This window comes from Pteropus medius, unplaced genomic scaffold (genome assembly GCF_902729225.1).
Source record: "Pteropus medius unplaced genomic scaffold, Ma_sr-lr_union100, whole genome shotgun sequence".
Taxonomy (NCBI): Eukaryota; Metazoa; Chordata; class Mammalia; order Chiroptera; family Pteropodidae; genus Pteropus; species Pteropus medius.
The window spans coordinates 9,188,001-9,211,356 of NW_024354499.1; the positions used below are offsets into that span (position 1 = coordinate 9,188,001).

At 33.0% G+C, this 23,356-nt stretch overlaps 2 pseudogenes; one reads left to right on the forward strand and one right to left on the reverse strand.

Annotated features, from left to right (window-relative positions):
- Positions 1 to 1,307: 1,307 nt before the first annotated feature.
- On the reverse strand, positions 1,308 to 1,426 carry LOC120594704 (uncharacterized; annotated as a pseudogene).
- Positions 1,427 to 22,747: 21,321 nt separating this feature from the next.
- On the forward strand, positions 22,748 to 22,866 carry LOC120594752 (uncharacterized; annotated as a pseudogene).
- The last annotated feature ends 490 nt before the right edge of the window (positions 22,867 to 23,356 follow it).

A 23,356-nucleotide genomic window follows, 5' to 3' on the forward strand; every position in this document is an offset into this window, starting at 1 on the left:
AAATTTGAGAAGCAATACAAAGTGAAACAATTTAACTACAACTACCTAGTGCATTGAACATGTTAAATTTAGTCCTTAGAAAGTATTTAATGAACTCTTGTTAAATAGGCGCTATTAGTTCCTGCAATTTTCATTGAATTCAAGCATCATCTTTAATCTTTCCAAAATTTCTAAGAGGAAAAAATAATTTTTGAAGCAACATAAACATGTAAATTTTGAAAAATGTTAGTAAATCAGCTTTTAAAATTTTCAAACATCGGTCATAGTAAAAGTAAAAATTAAATTTTCATTATGATAGAAAGTGAAATCTAGCACTATAATTTTTAAGTTAATATGCCACTCCTCTACACCTGTCCCTTTATTGCTCACCTAAATATTTCAGTCAACCACATTTCACATTTTAGATTTGTCTGTCCCCACACTTATCTCTTACATATTTCAGTCAACCACATTGGGGGGCTATATTGATTTGTGTGAAAAGGTAAAATAGAAGTTTTGGATTTTTCTGCCAAACATCCTTTCCTCCCTTATTTTGGACACAGAACTACATTTTATTCCTCCTTTGGGTTACTATACATCAAGATGCCATTTGCTTTTAGCGGAACTGTCAATCAAAGTGCTCTGCAGTCCACCCTTGACCAAGGATATGTGTATGCCTTAACCCAAGCTAATCAGAGGCTCTCCCTCAGACACTTGACCCTTGTGCTTTAGGTGCAAGACCCAGGTGTCTCAATGGCACTGCCCTCAACCTCAAAGCAGTGTTCTGAGTTTCTGATCAAGATTGCTAAAACTTATCTGTTCATTTTTTTTGTCCTTCCTTACATTCTATTCATCTTTTCCTTCGTACAAATTCTTTTTAGTTTGCTTCCAATCAAATACTCATCCCAAGTACAGTTGGGAAAGACCAATTTATTCCATAACAGAGAACAGGGGCCATATCTTTCCACTTACAGAAAGAGTTTACGTTTTCCCTCCCAAGGTACTAAAGATATTATAAAATAGTTTTTCACTTAGTGTTCAAAATTTAATCAAATATTATTTTTTTCATATTTTCTTCTTTGAAAAATAGATGATTATGTTATTATGACCATTAATGGGGGTGGGAGATATTGTCTGTGTTTTCATTCATACATTGTCTGATTGTCAGTAAAGATCAGGGTACTCAAATTTATTTTTATGTATGTATGTATGTATGTATGTATGTATGTATGTATGTATGTATGTATTTTAGGCAAGGCAACCCTTGGTTGACCTCACAGATTGCAAGGACCTTGTCAGCTGACAATCCCCTTATTTTTTATTTTTTATGTCTACAGCAACTTGTCTTCCTAGGTGGTCTCCCATCCAAGTACTAACCATGACCAATCCTGCTTAGCTTCTGAGATCAGACAGGATTGGGTCTGTTCAGAGTGGCATGGCTGTAGACAGGGTACTCAAATTTAAATACTCTGAAAGGTATGACTTCTTTTCTAATATGTCCGCAACTACAACCATTGGTTATGCAAAGTACTTAGAGAAAAACACATGTAATCCTATATACAACAATTAAGATAAATAAAGCATTTTCCGTATGTAAGTGCTATATTTTTAAATGTCTCTCAAACATATCATCGCTAGTAACAATAATGGCATCATCCAATTTGTTGAGGGCCTGAATAGTAAGTACCAAAAGGTGGAGAAACAACAATTGTGCTCTCTGCTTGAGCTTAACCATCCATCTTCTTCTTCCCTCCGACATTGGCGTTCACGATCTTTGGACCTTCACACAAACTAGGGCTTACACCATCTCCATTCAATCCTGATTCTCAGGCCATTGGACTTGGACTGAATTTATACCACCAGCTTTCTTGGGCCTCCAACTTGCAGACAGCCAATCATGGCCATGGTGCTTCTGAGTCTCCATAATCATATGAACCAATCCCTCAAAATAAATTTATCTATGTCCATGTCTGTCAACTTATTTATCATCTATCTGTCTTTCTGTCTGTCTGTCTATCTATTTATCATCTATTATATCTATCTATCTATCTATCTATCTATCTATCTATCTATCTATCTATCTATCATCTATCTAGCTACCTATGTATCAAACCTATCAGTTCTATTTATCTGGAGATACTAGCCCAATACTTGTTCAGGTATAGACTATCCTTTTAACATTTATTCTCTTTCAAGCTATCATATACAGTGAACTAACCTTTGTCATATCATTTTTCTCCCTAAAAAGAATCTGCAAGCACATATTTTCTGCATTCATATTTTCAATAGTTGTGAAAAAACTAAAATTGAAAACACACAGGTAAATCCTACATACTCAGATTTCTCTTTTCTATTTCCAGATATCTTAATTCTGTAGGCTTCACGAAAAGAGTACAAAAAATAGTTCAAACACGCATCTCAAATGATTGATATCAAGTAATTCAAAAACCGAATTTTGAGAAACACTGCTTTATGATGTTTCTTTTACTTATCTGTTTCCCATTTCTCTTCTTCATGAATTCATTGGTACTGCTATGCTGCTCACTGTCCTCTGAACTCACCTTGTGAATTTCTTTCCCCAAGCTTTTTCTTCTAATTTTCTCCCTCAATCTTTTTTCATTCCTCTTCCATATACCCTAATCAGAATCAATCTCATTAAACAAAACCAGTTCTTGCTTCAAATAAAGTTTCCACTTGCTTCCCCAATCAAGAAGCTATTTAGTTCACCACAGCATTAATTTCCTTACACTCAAACCATGCATGTCTCTCTGATAGCAATTAGCCACATACTTCTTTGGTGTTGCTACTTATTTTTATGCTTCAGCATCATAGCATCTCTACCAGAACACAAACTCCTTGAAAATAACGATGTCATTTTTCTTATCCTCTTACTTAGCTTAGAAAAATACTTATGCTTATAAAGTACTCAATATATTCATTTAATGTAGCTTTGGAATGATTCTTGTAGCATGAAAATAATATTCAGGAGCCATGTGACACAAAACAGATTCATATTACATGTATTTCAACAATAAAAGGATCATAGCTGTTGCAAGTAAAATAATAACTTACAAAGTATTAGTCTGCAAGAAAGGTTATATATTTGAATACACACACAAACACATAATATGTGCTTTGTTCTTGTAAATCTCTTCATGTGTCCTTTAATACGATTTAGGATATTTTTCCCAAAAATAAGATATGTCTTTCCTACATAAGTAAATATGAAAGAAAGTCCAAGATGTTACGTTTCTTATATAAATGATCTTGGTTTTACCTAGTTATAAGTAGGAACACTAGCGTTAGCCAAAGAGTAATAATAATTACAAGAGAACTCACAAAGCCAATTCGTGTAATGTAATCAAGGATAATAAGTAATATCTGATTTCAGGATCAAAAAGAGCACACTTCCAGTATCCTATGTTGTGCGTATATTTACCATTTATATCTTAGAAGGCACTAGTTCTGTTCTTTGGCCATATATCTAGCATTTTATTATCATTTCACATGTTTAATTCATAAAATTTCTTTCTAAATGAAATGCGATTCATAATCACTGAGAAGAATTATAAAATTATGTTTCTATTAATTAGTCTAGGTCAGAATTACATAAATTTTGGCCAAAGTCAACCATAACATGCTCTAAGAGTAAGTGCAATATGAGATTTCTATATACATAATAAATATCAAAAGGTAAATTTCAATAGAGCAATAGATAACATGACAGCATTTCTTTGATAGAAAACATCAGAGCATGCACTGCAAGGTGGAAAAATTAGTTTTTCTTCTACCTTCTAAGGTCTTCTGGCTGGACTAAAATTCAAATTAACATGAGAAATTGACAGGAAAAAATGATCAACTTTATTATGCATGTAAATACAACAGTTCCATAAGAACGTGAGACCAAATGACAGAATAGGCAGTTAAGGCTTATATGACATCTTGATCTAAGAAGACATGAGGAGAGGTTGTCTTTGGGACTTCAAAGGGCAGGACAGCACTTCACATACAGATGGAAGATCAGATGTTTGATAAACAAATGTCTGTGGCCCTTCTTTACAATGGAACACAGAGAGGACTTTGATCAAATGGGCCTTGCTGATTTCTCCCTATCAAACCTAGTTCATATTAAACTGTATGTATCTATGATAATAGGACCCTTCTTCTAGGTAGTTATGGGGAACTTCGAAAGTTTTTCCTGAATTTTTATTCTCTTAAAAATAACTTAAAATAGCTTAAAATAAAATATGCCCTAAAAGGTATAGTTTGAGTTGCTTCCCCTCATCATCGAACATAATTTACTAGATAAATTGTCTACTGTACAGGCAAAGGAGTATTCACTATTTTCCCTTGAAATAGATCTTCTCCATGTCCATACTGTTATCTATACTCTTCTCTCCTTCAGGTTCCATCTCAAATTGTATCTTCTATGAGGTCACCCACATAGTACCTATGCTCCTGAGATGGAAACTGAGCAATACGAAATTGGATAATATTATATCCTTGCCTTTGAGAACTCACAGGACAGATGTATTTGTTTCCCATGATACAGGAATAATGGATAATTAAGGAAAGCTTCAAAAATCAAATGACTTTTACACTCAGCTTTATACAATAAGAGTTTATCTGTGTAACAGCGAAGGAAGGACATTTTAGAGGTAATAGTGCAAGCAAAAACTGAGAAAAACAGTGGCTTAGGAAATGCCAAGCAAAACAGGATCAAGAAACCCACTGAAGGTGAAAAATTGAATCTTCTGAGGGTTCATTCTATTTATATTCTTTCTATATGGTTCTTTCCCCCATATTTGTTTCTATTTTATAAACATAATGTTGAAGTTTATTTTTTGTCTCATTAATGGGAAGGTTTTATTTGTTTGTTTGTTTAGTTTTAAATTTCCTTAGCATATTCAACCAAAAGTTCTGCAGCTATAAGTCTGTTCAACAAGGAATATGTCACTGAGAGAAAAGAAAATTCACATTCCATTTGTTATGAGGTAAAAATAAATAAAGTGAATCTAACAGCTAAATCTTTAGCAAAATATTTAGCAAAATATTTAGGGCCATCTCACTTTATAGTGAAAACCTGACCTTGATTTCAGAGGATCAAATACCGCACTCATAAACAATATGAACAATTAATGTATTTAGGAGAAAATTCTGATAATGTTCCTCCATATTTTAAAGGCTAAAATTAATTTTAGGCTTATGTTATCCAAATAATGCCTTTAGTTTTCCATTTATGGAAATGTTGCTATTTCTGTAATAGCAACATTTCAGCTATTCTGTGCCTAGTTTATGTGCACAGTGACTTAGAAAATGGCAAGCAAAACAGAGTTGAGAACTGTGGATGAATGTAGAGCATATTATGCTGAGTAAAAGAACTCAGAGAAAGACAAATACCACAAGATTTCACTTATATATTAAATCTAAAATAAAATTAACAAACACAGCAGAAATAGACTCATAGTTACAGAAAACATTTTGATGGTTGCCAGGTGGGAGGAGGTTTTGGGGGTATGGGCGAATGGAGGGAAGGGATCAAGATTTACAAATTTGTAGTTACAAAATAGTAATGGGGACAGAAAGTATAGCAAAGGGAATATGGTCAAGTTTTGTTACACTATTAAATAAAATATTGTATTATATATAATATTATATATAATGTTGCATTACATATAATATTATTCATAATATTTTATTATATAATTATATATGTGTCAGAGGGGTACTAGATTTATCGGGGTGATCGCTTCATCAATTATATAAATGTCTAATCACTGTATAGCACACGTGAAACTAATATAATGTATGTCAACTGTAATTTAAAAATTAAAATATACAAAATTTACAAAGAACTCATATGACTCAAAAACAACGACAACGACAAAAAAAAGATCCAATCAAAAAATGGGCAAAGGACCTGAACAGACAATTCTCCCTAGAGGACATACAAATGGCCAAAAAATATGTGAAAAGATGCTCATCATCGCTAGCTATTAGGGAAATGCAAATCAAAACCACAATGAGATACCATCTCACACCTGTTAGAATAGCTATAATCTGCAGGACAAATAATAACAAATGTTGGCGAGGATGTGGAGAAAAAGAAACCCTCATAAACTGTTGGTGGGACTGAAAATGGGTACAGCCACTATAGAAAACAGTATGGAGTTTCCTCAAAAAACTAAGAATTGATCGACCATATGATCCAGCAATCCCTCTACTGGGTATTTACCCCAAAGACTTGAAAACCCATATCTAAAAAGATATCTGCACACTGATGTTCATAACAACATTATTCACAGTGGCCAGGACATGGAAGCAATCGAAGTGTCCTATGATAGATGATTGGCTAAAGAAGCTGTGGTACATATATACAGCAGAATATTACTGAGCCAGAAAGAGGAAATATTGCCATTTGCGACAAGATGGATGGACCTCGAGATAATCATGCTAAGCAAAATAAGCCAGGCAGAAAAAGTTGAAAATCACATGATGTCATTTATATGTGGGATATAAACTTAAAAGCAACAAATGAATAGGACAAACAAACAGAGACTCATAGACATTGACTATAGGCTATTGGTAACCAGAGGACTATAGACTAGTGGTTACCAATGGGGCGGAGGAGGAGGGGAGAGGTAGATGGGATAAAGGGGGTCAAATATAGGGTTTAGGGGGAGGGTGAAGTGGGTAAAGGGGATCAAATATATGGTAGCTGAAGGAAACGGGACTTTGGGTGGTGAACACACAATAGAATATACAGATGTCAAATGGTAATGTACACCTGAAATTATATGATTGTATTACCCAATGTTACCCCAATAAACTTAATTAAAAAAAAAAAGTTCTGATACATTTTTCTCCAATAGAGACCTCACCTTAGAATTTCCCGACTAACCTGAACCTGATTTTTTATATTCCTTGCAGTCTGTCCTTGACATAGAAGAGGAAGGATTCCAACAAAGTTCCTCAAATTTAATTCAGGTGCCTGAAAATCTGTGAACTACCTTTAAAATTCACATTGGAAGAATAAAAAGTGTGGAATCTATAAAGATTCAGATAGATATAGCTAAACCTCTTCCTAAGTTACCTTATTGGGAAACCTAATTGCCTAGGGGCTAATCCTGCTCCATAAGGTTTTTGCAACATGCCAATTTGCCAGTCTGGAAACCTAATAGATAGGGATGGTGATTTGTCCAGGATTTGAGAGCTATTAATAAAATAGTTAGTCCCCATTTCCCAGTTGTTCTAAACCAGAACACCTTTTTGTCACAAGTTCCACCAGACACAAAATGGTTCACTGGTTGCGGACCTCCATTCAGCTTTTTACATCTTTCCTGTAGATCCCAACAGTCAATATCTGTTTGCCTTTACTTGTAGCAATCCACAATATATCTGTCCAGTTATGCCTCATGGGTTCATTGTGACCCCTTCTGATTTCTCCGAAGGGCTTCATCTAGATTTAAATACCCTCCAGTTCCCCAGAAAATTGACCCTTTTACAATATGTAGATGACACATTTCTGTGCTCAGTTACCAAAGAAGAGTCCATATAAGAATTCATTTATTTGCTGCAATGGTTAGTTAAACAGGACACAAAGTATGTAAGAAAAAATTATCTTTAGATACTATTCATTACCTAGGTCACGATGTAATTGCTAAAGGAATTCCGCTGTTTCCAAAAAGAATTACAGTAACACACAAATTTCCTAAACCCACAACTAAGTGACGGCTTTGTGGATTTCAGGCTTGGTTGTGTAACCGCACACAAACTTTATTTCATTTTTTTAATTTAGTTTTTTTCTAATTCAAGCTGGTTTTGCCCAGATAATGGCATTGTGACTTATTTGCTTTTTCTACCCTCTACTTTGTATGCCTTATCTTTCAGTCATTAAGCCTTAGGACATATGATTTATTGAGCCTCGGGTCTATAATAATGGGGACAATAAGTTTCAGTTACACTAAGGATCTTGGCCTTAACTGTTTCACCCCCAGGACCACTGAGGCAGAATAACCCCACCAACCTGGGGAATGGAGGGGATGGCGCCAAGATAATTTCAGAACTGGACACAAAGATCAATTACCCCAGCCCTGTCCAAGCATTTAGTCAGTAGAAGCCACATCCCCAACTCCCTTAGTTTCCATGATGACTAATTTTTCCCTATATGATCTGTACTCTGGAGACACTGAGGGGGTAGGGGGAGGTTTAATAAGAGCATTAGTTCACCTGTATCTCCAGGGACTTGCAACTCCCTAAAATACATCCTTACTTTCTTTGCTGCAAACCTGTGCAACCTTTGACTCACAGGCAGGTAGACAGACCCCTTTTGTTCTGGTAACAGTTGGTTATTGTATACTATAGTTCCTAATTTTTCTCTATTAATTTCCTCATTCTATGAACTCACTAAAATTTCACTAACCAGAAGCCTGTCGCCTACAGCTAGAATCCACTGTTTGTGCCCGTCCCAGCTATCTTAAGGCTATCACAGCAGCTGCAAAGTTAGTGGAAGTCTAAGCAGAGTTAATACTGGGAAATGATGTTTGTTTGCAAACTCCACACACTGTTCAAAGTCTTCTTAACTCTGAATTGTCTCGACATTTTTCTGCAAGCAGACAAACTTCCTATGAAATTCTTTTGCTTTTACTTCCTAATCTATATCTGAAATGCTGCAACATCTTTAATCCTTCTGTGTTACTACCGCTACCTGATGAAGATGAGCACCGAGACTGGGAGGTATGACGTTCCATCCTGTGCCACCATACCCTGATTAATGAGACACATCTTTAACTAATTCTAATCTATCTTGTTTGTTGATGGGTCATATTGTAGTAATGGAAAAGGGAATATTAAGGTGGTGAAGCTATTACTACCCAATATGGCCTACTCCAAAGTGGAAACTCCCCACAAGCTAAATCTACCCTACAAGCAAATCTTCATGCCCTTACTCAAGCATGTCAATTATCCAAAGCACAACTATTTATATTAATAGCTGGTATGCCTTTGGGGTTGTCCATGATTTGGAGATGTTATAGAAAAACAAAACGAAACAAAACAGGAGTTTTCTTAAGTCCTCTATAAACCCTATCAAAAATTGGCAAAAAGTGAATGATCTTCCTACTGCTATTCTCTTACCTTCTAAAATTGCTGTCATCAAAATAGACACTAAAGCGACTAAACCAGAGTATCAGGGAAATGCTGTAATGACTTTTATGCAAAAACTGAATCTATAAGAATTGTGGCACATGTGGATGAAATACAATCTGCTTCTATAAAAAAAATGATTGCTTTTTGCCCAACTTTGGCCATTCCGATGTCCTAGTAACATGAAAACAGTCTGTTCTTGAGTCAGAGAAATTAAATTAAGTAAATAATGGCTGCAAATTAAATGAATAGTCAGGATTATAGGTAACAAAAATCCTTAGACTCTCTGCCCAAAGTTGTTCTTGAATATAGGATAACCCTTTATTATCTTTTAGCTAAGTAACAAGGTATTTGTACTGTGCATAATGCCACCTGCTGCATTTGGATTAACACTCCTGGAGAAGTTGAAATTCAGTTACATAATGTCACTGAGCAAACCATTTGGTTGAAAAAGGTGATCCCCTCAATGAGGTCTTATTTTGACTTATTTGATTTTGATTTTGGTTTGAGTCTATAGCTCCAAAGTACATTCCAAACATTGGGAATTATCCTGTTTATAGTTATCATAACAACCTCGTGTATACATAGCAAGGTTTTCAACAAGTCTCCTTTTTTCATCAGCCACATTAAAAAAAAGGTAAAAAAATAAATAAATAATAATAATCTCCCTGGCCCATTGTATTCTCTCAAAAGTTTTAAATGTGTGTTTGCAGACACTGAATACCAAACAAATGATCTCCCTGAGATTAAAAGGTCAGAAAAGGAACAAAGAATGACTGACTTAAAGATTGTGAACCTCAAGTCATGACCTATGAGTATTACAGAAATTAAGCAAAAACATCATGACCTGTGAATAGCACACAGAGGATCAACAAAACCTGTGAGTACTACGAAGTGGTAGCTTAGAGTAGTGATGCCTTAAATTTTGATCACATCTCTCTGTCAAGCTGAGAGTGTGATCTAAAGTGAACAATTCTTAAAAAGAAAACCACAGACCCAAAATGAAGTCACTTGTCCTAAAGTCCATGACAGCTAAACTAGATTTAAAACTTCACCAAAAGGGGATCAAATATAGGGGAGTAGGGGGAGGGTGAAGTGGGTAAACGGGATCAAATATATGGTAGCTGAAGGAAACTGGACTTTTGGGTGGTAATCACACAATAGAATATATAGATGTCAAATTATAATGTACATCTGAAAATTACATAATTGCATTAGCCAATGTTACCCTAATAAACTTAAAAGATAATAAATAAATAATAAATAAATAAATAAATAAATAAATAAAACTAAAAAATAATAATAATAAAACCTGACCAAATTGCAATTTCAGCCTTCTCTAGGAATGTACTCTTGACTTGATAGTATGGAACTTTCTGGGTGGTACCAGTGAGATAGTCTATGACATGAGCCCTCTCCATCCCAAAAAGGAAGCTGATACAATCTACCTGATAAGAGCCTTACTTTATTCTAAGGGCGGGTAACCTTGCCTGAAACAATTGTTTGTTTGTTTTCTTTTTCCTAATAACATTCTTGTTCTGCCCAGTTTCTGCCTATGAAACCTTTCATATTGTATAGTTTCTTGGAGCTACTCTCTACTTGTAGATGGGACGCTGTTCAATTCATGAACTGGTCAATAAAGCCAATTAGATCTTTAAATTTTCTCAATTGAATTTTTATTTTTTAACAGAGAGTTGAGATGGTAGAGATGAGAGAAGTTATAGTCACTCAGGTGAGTTCGTAATTGTCATTTAATTTCGTAGATACAAGAAAAGAAAAATACCGAAAAGTAAATGTCTCGATAAAAACATAGCCTTAAAAAAAGTTAAACAGGGAAAAGCAAATTTGCTTCTCTTAATACTTATACCTTATTTCTCATAAAATCAGGAATGTGAAAGAAATTTTTAAGATAGCTTTTTCTCTTTCAGATCAAAATTGTCCCTTTAGAAATAGATAATATTAAAATGTCATCTTATAAAAATTATAATATAGGAATCACCTCATTCCTATCATAAGACAAAAATTAGCACTAAATCAAGGTTTTTATTTTTTTAATAGATTTATATTGTAATTATAAAAGGTAAAACCACATATATGTTCAAATGTTAGCATTTTTCTAAAGTAAAAATAATATTTCTAAATAATAATACATAATGTTATATTAAAAATAATGTAACATTTCTAAGTAACTTCAAGCATATTTGTCATTTGTATCTTGGCCCCTGACTTACTACTATGTCTTATTTGTATTAAAATTTTAACATAGTAACTGCAATATTCACTTGAATCCACCAGATGTCACTGTTTTAGACATAACTCCATCACTATTGATGTGACATGTATGAAGAAATAAACATTCTACTAAAATTATCTTCTATCAAAATCAGAACAATATATAATAATTAGCTTATAGTAAATAATTTAAAAATACTTAAAAGCCAAGAATGTTGGGTTTAGGAAGCAATCTTAGAAACTACTTAGTGTAATATAGTCTTTTATCAATAGTAAAAATGAGAGAAAGAAAGAAGATCCCCGAGAGAGAGAAGAAAATTTTCTAAAGATAAAGAGATCTGCTAATAAAAATATTTGGCCAGTTATTTAATGATCTTGACTACATATTCAGTATTTCTCAAATTATATTATAATGTTCTTTATTAGAAAATTGCTTTTTTATGAGCTTCATAGCATGTTTGACAACAATAAGAAAAAAAACCATATATATGCACACATATATACATACAATATATGTTTAAAATTTTTCTAATTTATATAAATATTCTGACTGTGAAGTTTCCTGAAACATCACCTTATATCCCTCTCAGATTTTAAGAATGGATCTTGTAGTTCCCCATCTGATTTGATATTTGCTCTGAAGTCCTTTCTTTAATATGGGAATCTAAGTAGCCTACCACTACATACACAATGAAGATACCTTTCCTCAAGCCTCTAAAACCCTTCTAGCCTTCACTGACACTCTCCTCAGGGGCATTAAGTTGCCACTAACAATTTCTTAAATTTCCCACCCCAACCCCAAACTTCCACCTGCCGCCTACTCTTATAGCCACTGTCATCTTTGGGGATTTTATTAGAACAATACCCAATATTTCTTGAGAAATTTCTTGTGATAAAATTCCAATCCAGTTACTATGACTACATAACAAATTTCAAAAACTCTTGTATAAAAACGACCAATATTCACTATCTTGCAGATTTGGGAGGTGAGGGACAAGGAATTTAGATAGGGCATAGGAGAGGAAGTTGATTTGTTCCATTCCACTCAGCATCAGGTAGGACATTTAAAAGCTGAGAGCCTGAGTGATCTGAAATTTGAGTTGTAAGATTTGGATATCTTAAGTCATGAGCACCTCAGAGTCTTCTTAAACATCGTTTTTATATTTATATGGTCTCTTCATATATTTTTCCCAGAAGGAAGGACAAACAGCTTACGTGGAGGGTGAGGGGAGGAAAGGCGGGGGAGAGAGACGCAAAAACAATAGCTCCTTTTATGACAGCCTCAAAAGTCATGCAGTATCATGTCTACCACATGCTACCACATTCTATGTTTTATAAGTGAGTAATCAAGCCTAGTTGAATTTTGAAAGGAGACAAATAAGGGTCTATTTTTGTGAGAGGAGTGTTCAAAGAATTTGTGGTCGTGTTTTAAAAAGCATTACACACAGATAGCAAATAAATTATTAGAAACTTTAAAAATGTTTTGAAAATCTGTACTAAACTTGGCCAAAGTGAAAATACATTATGTGGATGCTATTAACAAGGAATTGATACAGATAGAAGTGCATAGAAATAAAGCAATAAAAACTATGACAGAATTTAAAAAGAAAGAAGAAAGGATTAACAAATTTTAATACATACCTGATAGGAGTTTCAAGATAAGTGCCAACAAAGATATATAAATATAAATTCACACTTAAAGAAGAATAAAACTTCAGAGTAAAAATAATAAAGAGAAATATTTAAATTACCTAAAAGAAACAAACACGATATTCAAAGAAATGAAATTAAACTAATTACAGAATAATCACAGAATAATAGCAGAAAAAGTAATTCCAAATGTAAGAAGACAATGGAGTAATATCTTCAAAATATTGAAGGATATTGTCATTATGAATTCTATATTCAGCCAAAAATGTTAATTAAGGCATGTATTTTCATACATAAAAAGAAAAGCTAACAAAATGTATAACTCAAAACTTTGATGAAGTATTTAATGTAGAATATATTTAAAGACAAGATGAACGCAGAAAAAAAAGTGAAAAGCAAGAAACAACGCATGACAATTCATTCAATATAAAAGATGGTATATCTGTTAAACAAACACAGAAATGTATTTTATGTTTAAAAAGTTCAAATTATAATTTTATGCAACAATAACAAGATGATAGAATGGAAAATTCACTAAATAAATTGTTTTAAAATACACAAATACCTTTGTGTAAAAAAATGAAGAAAAATCAGAGTCAAAATAAAGGAGATGTGTGAATAAAAGCTATGAAAGCAAAAAAAGAAAAGCAATAAAAATGCGTGATGAAAAGAAAATAAAAGTGATAAAGCAGAGTTAGCAAATTTAGTAGCGATCATAATGCACCTAATTTATTACTTCACATTTTAAAAATAGAAATTAGTAAATCAAGTTGAAAAAGATGAAAGAATGACCCAGCTATCTCTGGATTACCTTAACAATAATTAACAAACATTACACATAACATTTGAAAGTAAAAAAATAGAATTAATAAACCAAGAAAATACCATGGTAGCAAGAATATTGACTTCCCGAAGATATTCATATCCAAATTCCCAGAGCATGTGAATATCAGATTATCTTGAAATAAAGAGATAAACCTGTGTTTTCCAGGTGAGCCCAATAAATAACCATAAGAATCCTTAAATGAGGAAGAGCATGGCAGTAATGTTCCAGCCAAAGTGAAGCAATATGAGAAAGATTCAACTGATTGTTGTCCATTTTGAAAATGGAGAAATTGGTCCACAAGCCAAGGAATGTGGATAATCTTTAAAATTAGGAGGAGGCATGAAAATAAATTCTCTTCCAGGAAATATTTCTAAAGCTATAAGAATTAAAAACCTTTATACAAAACTTTTGAAATGACAAGCTCCTCAGAGTTCCAACCAGCTTCATGTGGTCCATTATTAAATGGAACCACCATCTTTTTGCTCTGCCATTCTTAGTCTTCCTTGACTTCAGTATATATTCATCATAACAATGTGGTAATGTTTCTTAAATGAACATGGTGGCCCTCTTTTTAAACAATTGATAGATATAGACACATGCGCCTATTGTAAAGGGTTTGGGAAAGGCTATCTTTACTGATAATAAGGCAATTTAATTAGATGACACTCTGAGGCTCTTTCTAACTTTTTAAAGCTGTGGCTGAAAATTGACTTGATGTAAGGCATATACATCCACAACTTCTTCCAACATGTATTGTAGTTTACTGAGATCTTCCGAATTTATTTTCCACATCTCTTCTGTTTAATCTTTAATTTTATCTCCACCTATGGAATTTGGATTCACATAAATAATGTTTGCAATCATATTCTTCCATATTGTTGTTTCAGACTCCACAGGCAGGATAAATAATTCAAATATAGCCTAACTAAAGGACATCCATTCCGCCTCAAATTCTGAATTAATAAAAGAGAAAAAAATGTGTTTTTTACTTGGGAGCCCTGATATTGAAGTGAATGAATTCTCAATCTACACATGTTCAGACAGATGCAGAAAGAGATTCACATGAGTTAGTAAAGTCTCAGATGATCCTATGGTTTTGAGAACACCTCATTTTTATCAAAAATAAAAAAATGTACTGTATAAAATAAGTATACCAGAAAAGTTATCTAATTCCAATAGATGGACCTAGCTATCAGAGCAATATATTTTATTATTTTCCTATGAATATGACTGAATTAGAGTTGCCTATTTATGAGTTATGAACAGAAAGCAGCAGAGACTACAAATCTCGAACAGTTATAGGGTAGAAAGAGAATTGGGCTTGAGATCATAAGACATAATTCACCCCCGCTCTGACACTTAGTAGTTCTGCACATCAGATAAATTCCCCTTAGTTTCCTCACCTAAAAAATGGAATACTCAGAATACCTACTTTGGATTTTGCACAAGGTTGCTGAGAAGGTCAAATAATGGAACATTAATAAAAAGGTTTTAACAAGGAGACAGTAGCATAGTAAGAATAAGTGCTCTGGACTCAAGCCCCCTGGTTTCACAAACTGGCTCAACCACTATGATCAGAACTTTCTGGGCAAGTAACGCAACCTTTCTAGGAGTCAAGCTCATCCTGTGTAAATGCATCTACCTCAAAAAGTTATTGATGCCACTAATTAGGGCACTCCACATCAACTATCAGGTTTGAAGTATGGTAAGCACTCTGTGGCTAGGCATTCAATGTGAAGACAACTTGTTCATGGATGTGGTTCTATCCATGCCCTACTTGGACAGTGGGCCAAGCACAATCCTTCTAGTTGATGTACCCCTCTCCTTCTGCTGTTAATAGGTGTGTGCGTTAATCTACTTTTTATATTTTCTTGCATTAGTATGGTTTGACCTGAGACTCAGGTTTGGGAATTGATATATGGGAAGATTGTTAGAGTTTTTTCATATTTGGTTCAAGACTCTTTAAGAACTTAGCTTATGAAGGAGTCCCAAAGAAGGTCTAACCTAAATTAATAGAGTTTTGTCTTGAGGTTTGAGGCTCAAAGCCCCAGCTAATCATGAGAGGTTATTTTATCTTGCTTAGACTTTGTATTGGCGGTCATCAAATGCTGTGCAGGAGGAGGTTGTTTTGAAATGGAACTTGTATATTTCTAAATTATCTATGCAAAGGCACTATTAATAATTTCTTTTAAAATAACTCATTTGAGGTTCTAGCATCTTTTTACTTGCGTGCATTTCTCTTTCTTAAACTTCCTTCTTCTCCTTTTAAACTGATTGGTCCCTGGCCAATTATTACTTAACCTTCAGTATTCAAATTGAATGAAACTTCATATATAAAACAATTTTTAACACTGTATTTCTAATATAGCTTTTGTATTAAGTTCCAGGGATAAACCTGCCAATAACTACCCAATAACATTTCTCTCATCATTCCTTAATTAGAGAATCTGGAATTTATTTAGGATTGCAGTAAGCCTCTAAAAGATGGAATTTCTGAGCCCTGCTTTCCGCATGTAGCCTGTGAGTGCCTTCTGACAGATGAAATCTGAACAGAAATGTGTATGATTTGAGAGAAAGCTACATCAAGGACATTAAGTTGGGAAGTATGCTATCATACTTTTCTACTTTCTTCTCCTGCCCCTCCAAATCACAGATGCAAGCATAATGGAGCTTTCTCAGTTACCTGTGAATGTGAAAGAACCTCCAATACTGTAGTTAGCATTTGTATAGTGAAGCAGAAAAGTGGAAGGGGACTGATTTTCACAGAGCTGATAAATCACCCTCTTTTTCAGGGTGCTTTTTGTGAGAGAGAAATAAACTACTGTTTTTATATATAATGCCAGTGTTATGTTGAGTATAGTGTTAATCACAACTCAATCAAAACAGTTCCCTTGTTCATTCATTCTCTGTATCCCATTATTTCCAATATGACACATCTCTCATTAGAGAAACTTCATATGAAAACTTTGAGTTATGAAGAGTCATCCTTACTTGAATTTCTCAAATTCATTATATTTAATTTTATATTCAGATGATTTAATATTCTGTGAATTTAGTTTTACATCAAATTCTTGGCAATAGGTGCTGGAATGAAACAGTAAAGCTGGAAGAGGGAGGAAGAACTCATCCCTTTCTGCTTGCATTCTGTAACTGTCAACAATATCCCAGAAATGACTCTTCTTCATCCTGTGAAATTGGTTCTTATCTCTAGCATTTCATTGGTACTCCCAGAATGAGCCTCATATGCCCACTTAGAGGTAGGCAGATCTTTTGGACATTTATGGGCCTGCGTGCATGCGTGCGTGTGTGTGTGTGTGTGGTAATAATCTAGCAATCTCTGGTTTAATTAGGCCCCCAGATGATTCTGATATACATCCAAGTTTGTACACTCGTATCCTTCCTATACAACAACTCTTTCATGTTTTTTTATATGTACTTCTGCTCAATGTTTTCTATCTATACTTTAATTCTACTGTGTCATAAAAATTCTACAGCTTGGCCATTTCTCAGGAGTCTGCAATCCTGGTCAAATATCATCTGGCTGTTTGATTTTAGACTCTGGGTGGATTTGATTCTGAGATTTCCTTTCTTCAAATTTCCTTCACTTCTCTCCAGTGATGATTTCTTTATTTCCTGGACCCTCATTTCATTGCAGTACAAAGTCAACTTCCTGAAAAATAACACGTGGGTGGTAATTTTTTGAGACCTTGTTTGAAAAGGTCTTATTCTGCCTTACATTTTTATAATTATTTAACCAACTATCAAATTTTAACTTAAAAATATCTTCCAGCAGAATTTTGAAAATGTTGTGCTCTATTTTTTGCTAAAAAGGAAAGTTGCTTTTGAAAAGTTTAGTGTTATTCTCATCCTGATATTTGGTATGTAACTTTTCTCCTCTCACATATTTTTGATAATTTTCTCCTTTTAATTTTCTCTGTCTTCTTTTTTCTCCAAGAATATTTATTACTTTGAAGTTAGACTTCTTTGATTATGTTTTTGGATGTTTTGCTCAGATTGTCCATGTTTATCATTATTAGAATTTTTCTACCTTCTGGGAGATTGAGATTGATTAAACTCCCAGCACTTTTACTGAATTTTTGGGTACATACTCAAATGTTTCCATACATTCACTCTTATTCTTGAGTATTCCAAATTATATTGCCTTCAAGTTTTGGAGATTTTTCTATTCTTTTCTTTGTGGAGAGTAATGTGTTTTTAGGTTTTCTGACACTCCATCTTTTTTTTCTATTTTGTGTACATATTTTCCTAATGCTTAGTTTAAGAACTTTTTTCCATGTTTAATGCCTCCCACAAATATGACATTATTTTCTCTTTTTTATATTTAATAATAGATCACTGAAAAATAAAGTTGGATGCTTTGTTTTCATGGCAGAGATTTGTTAACTTTTTTTTTCATTATGTGTTAATCAATCAGAAGTGCAATGTATTAACGTGAAATCACTAAACATCAACTCCTGGTTATTCATTTTTCCCACCAAGAAATCTTCTAATCTCCAGTCTTGTACCCTGAGCTATGAACTCCAAAAAGGTGAAGTCAGTTGTTGCTAGGTCTCACTATTCAGTATGCAGTTTTTAACTTAGTGTTCCCATTGGTCTCACTTCAGCTGTGTCTGATGTTCCAAATTCTAGTTTTACTCTGATACACCTTTTGTATATAATAAACCTCTGTGGATGAGGAGAAATTGCTTCTCTAGTAGGGGTTGTTGGGAGGGATCCTGGGAGTATTATTTGTGTACACACATGTCATCTTTTCAGCATCATGAATACTGAAGCCTCAGTGCATTTTTTACCAACAATTTCTAGTTTCTCTAGATTTTTGACATTCAAATAAGGTTTTTTTTTCAATGTCATTCTCTTGTAGACAACTAAGTTTTAGCTTCTTCTACTTTGCTAAGTTATGAGGATTTATCTCCCTTCCATTTTCCATCCTCCCAATTTTCATTGATGTCTCTCATTTGCTTTTGTCTCCCCTCCTATCTTCTTTGTCCATGATGGTTTATAAATCCATTTTTTTGTTTGGGAGTTTATTGTAATTTTAGAAAAGAAATAATTTCATCTATTAAATTCACCATATATAGCCAAAAGACAATATTTTATTGTATATATTTTTTTACATTTCTGGTAGTAAGTCTTTGTCACTAATTTTTAGTTTTATTGCACTGTGCATTGTTCCATTTCCATGGTGGCGGTAAACTTTCGATTCTAAATTCCTTCAATTTGCAATAATGCAGACACTTGGTAAGCACTTGAAACTTTTAATTGTTGGGGCTTTATTCATTTTATTTTTAAATTACATCTTATGCTATGATGAGTGTGCTATTGTGAAAATATAAGGAGCGTGTGAATCCCTATAAGCTTCCATATTAAAGTTATGCTTTTAAATATTTTCTCCCCAGAATAAATGCTATTATCTTCACTCATGGAAGTACTCCTGGATGATTATTATTAAGTCAGAGTCAACAACCTAAGTGTTGAAAAGAGGACACGTACTTTCTCTTCTAAACTTGGGATATGGTTCAGAATTGTATTTATTCAATGGGAAAATAGGCTCCAAACTTTGACAGTCATCATCTCATCTATTGTTTACTTGTTCGCCAAAATTATCTGTTTGCCTTCCTTTCCTTCAAATGTATAACATGTTTATAACTATTTTTTTTTATAATTTTTTTTCTAGCTTAGGTATTTTGACAATCTTACTGCGGAAACAAGAAGTTTGTTTACCCAATATCATACACACACTTCCCCTCTTCCATTCTACACATTTAGATATGTCACATTTTTTGTTTTTAAATCAACATACAGTTTAGATTATTAGAATTTATATGTTTTTCTGATTAACTTAATGCATTATTTTGACACAAAATGTACATCATCTGGCATTACCTCATGATATACTCTGTGTGGTTGGTACCAATTTGGTTTATTTGGTGGTTTGGTTTATTTTGTAGTTTGAGGATTGGGAGAGAGGACCATTGTTATTTTGTTAGTGTAGAATCTTTTCTGGGACTCAAAATACAATAGTATTAAAAGTCTTACTATTTACACCGTATATCTTTCTACTTATGTGTCCACATACTTAAATGATATTATTCATATACTAACATATGCCTGTTTTCAAAATCTGTGTACTATTTAATATCTATTTAGGAAAAAAAAGATTAATTTTAATTTTTCTACTTTGAGGTATAATAAAGTAGTTATATATTAATCCAGAAAATTTAAAAAAAACAATAATTCGTGAAAAATATTATTGGTATTTTTAAAAAGAAAAAGGCCATTAAAATAAATATCTGGAAACAATTAGCTAAGTAGATAATAGTCATCGTATTAGCCATCAAATTAAACTTTAGGACCATCATCAGTTACTAAAGAAATGTCACAAGTTATCTTCAGTGACGAGCAACAAAAAAAAAAGTCTTGACATTTCAATATGAAGACGAATTTTGCAAAAAACAATTTAACACGAATGTCTATTAATATAAAAGTTATATTTAAATTTTAAAAAGGAAAGTTGATTATTAAAACATCACCTGTTAATAATTAAAGAATGTATCTCTTTTTGCCAAATGCATAAATATTATAAGTTAAGAGAAATTATTTTATTGAACAAAACGTTGCAGAAGTTAACCTGGAAATTTTAAATACTGGTGAAATCCTTGATTTATATCTGAAGCCAGTTATTTTTGTTGTCTGTTTTCATTCATCGTTAATTCAAGATTATTGTATCTCAGTAGCCATAATTTGTTTTCTATGTAATTGATTGTTTGCAATAGAAAATTCAGTTTTAATTTCTTTCATTTTGTTATAAGATGATATTATAAATTGTACTTGACTACCTATGTTATATGTCTTCCTTTTAGGTGCTGCTTTTTATTAACTGAATAATCAAGATATTCCAGAAGTATATACTAACCGGTGTAAGTGAGCTATACAGTGATCATTGGGTCCCCAATGTCCTTAAATATCCTATGTCATAATGATGTGATAGTAGTGCTAATTCAAATACCAACTGCCTTCACAGGAATGTTGATGGAGATGTGTTAAGACTTTAAGAAAGAACTTACAATGAAACGATTCTATATTATTGACAAAATAACATTATCCGCAATCTAGATTTTTTTATTATATCTTACTCGAATTATTTAATGAATTTATGGATGGCCACAGCCTGCTGCATTTGTTGTTTCTGAGAAAGATCAAGACATTAAATATGCACAAACACATAAATGCATACATACACACACATATAGTACTTGTGCTTCTTAGCCTCATTCCTTGTATTTGTAATTCAAATCTATTTGGCTTTCAAATACTGGATTCCTTTAGGTCAAATTACTTACTACTATATCCTTTGTTTCACTGAATATTTTTCATCTCTATTTTGTATTTTTATTGTGCTGCCTGTAGTACTATTAGACTCTCAACGTCAATCAAGGAATAAGATGAAACATCTGCGATCAGGTATTACTTTGCTTGTCTCTCACTGCATTCCAGTACCTGAAAAAGTGCTTACTATCAAAGAAACTTTTCTGACCCTGATGACCTTATCTGAAATAGCATCTCCCTACTTTCAGTCTCTACCAGTTTATATTACAGTTTTATCTTTCTTTGGAACATCATTACACAGTACTTGAAATACAGATTTATGCGTATACTATATGTATCTCATGCACATCTAATTGTAAGGGCAATTAGATCAGGGCATATGTTTTATCTACTATTTTATCTCCGGCACTTAGAAGAATATTTGACATGAAATAGATCACAATAAATGTTGGTTAAAATGAATAAAAAAGATGCATCTACCTTCCAATTTACTCCAAAGTCTATTGAAATGGTGGAAAAGATGCAAATAAGAACAATAAATTCACAAAGAAAGACAACAAGAGAAAAACACTAAAGACTTTATGAAAATAAAAAGCATGTAAAATATAGTTGATAGATTATCATAGAGCAGAGAAAGCAACAATCCAAAAATAATACATACTGAAAAACAAACAAACAGAGTGCACACGCAAGAGAGGGCAACTACAAATGTCAGACCCTTTATTCACCTTACTTTAAAAAAAATCTAAATTATTGGTCAAAAAAGCAGAAAAGAGTCCTGGAACAAATAACATTAACTACTTCAAAAAAGTTGTGCAATTGTGAGAATTCTCCTTAAAATAATCTGAGCATATGTTTCCAGGCTAAAGAAGTAGAGTAGAAGAACTACTCTGCTAACAAAGTTAATTTCTTCCCCCAAATAGTGTTGTCACATGAGTATGGTAGACAAAGAACGAAGTAGCCTAAAGTTCTTGGCAAACCGTTATCTACAAAAATATAAAAGGATTGTGTGTGTTGTAGAGAGAAAAGTTGAGAATAAAAGAAAGAAAACCTAGTATATAAGAAACACAAGACATGACAAAAATATATATTCAGATACTGTAATACATGTAAATGGACTAAATTTGTCTCTTAGAAATTCTGTAGTTAATTGTTTTGGATGAAGTACTTAAGAATAAAAAAAAAGAATTAATAAATTAAAGTAGGTCAGAAGAAAACATGCAACTTGAAGTCCAGGAAAATGAAATTAAAGAAAATACAATCGTGGTACACTGTAGAATGAAGAGGAGTTGAATATTACATTTGTGGTGGTAGAGCAGAATAAAGACAGAAGAAATGCAAACCTAAAGAAAAGTGATCAAAAAATTTTCTCCTCCTCAAATTGTTCCTATTATAACATATTCAAACATATATAAAATACTTTGATTTAGAGCCAGAAAAACCATTAAGGATACTTAGTGCAGCTTGTTTATTTTTTAAATAAAAGAAAACTATTTATATATTTTATATAATGTTTCCGAATCCAGTGTGATGTGACAGTGATTTCTGGTATCAAAAGTATTCAACTCAGTCTACAGCCATGCTACCCTGAACAAGCCTGACCCCGTCTGATCTCGGAAGCTAAGCAGGGTCAGGCCTGGTTAGTACTTGGATGGGAGACCACCTAGGAAGACCAGGTGCTGTAAGAGTAAAAAATAAAAAAAATTAAGAGATTGTAAATTGACAAGATCCTTGCAATCTGTGAAGTCAACCAAGGGTTGCCTCGCCTAAAAAAATATATATATATATTCAACTTAGTCTATCAGAGACACTTTGCTTGGAAAAAAAATGACTAATTTTTCATGAAAATTGGTAGAAAGGATTTTCTATAGGAAAAAAACAACAATAAACTCTTAGATGCAACTTTTCATCCTCATTGGCATCTATATGTTAAAAAAAAATCACTATCTTAGTTATTGTAATAATTCAATGGAAATCATGTTTATAATTAGTATATTTTGACCTGATGTGTTGGATTGTTATTTCAAATCATCCTTTACCACTTAAACAGAAATTCCTGCCAATTATCATCATCTCTTCCACCCTTTTATGAAATTTCTGAAATTATCCAGATTCGTAAACCATCATACATGTTTCAAAAGAAATATTTGATGGCTAGATACATTATCATTTTTTTAA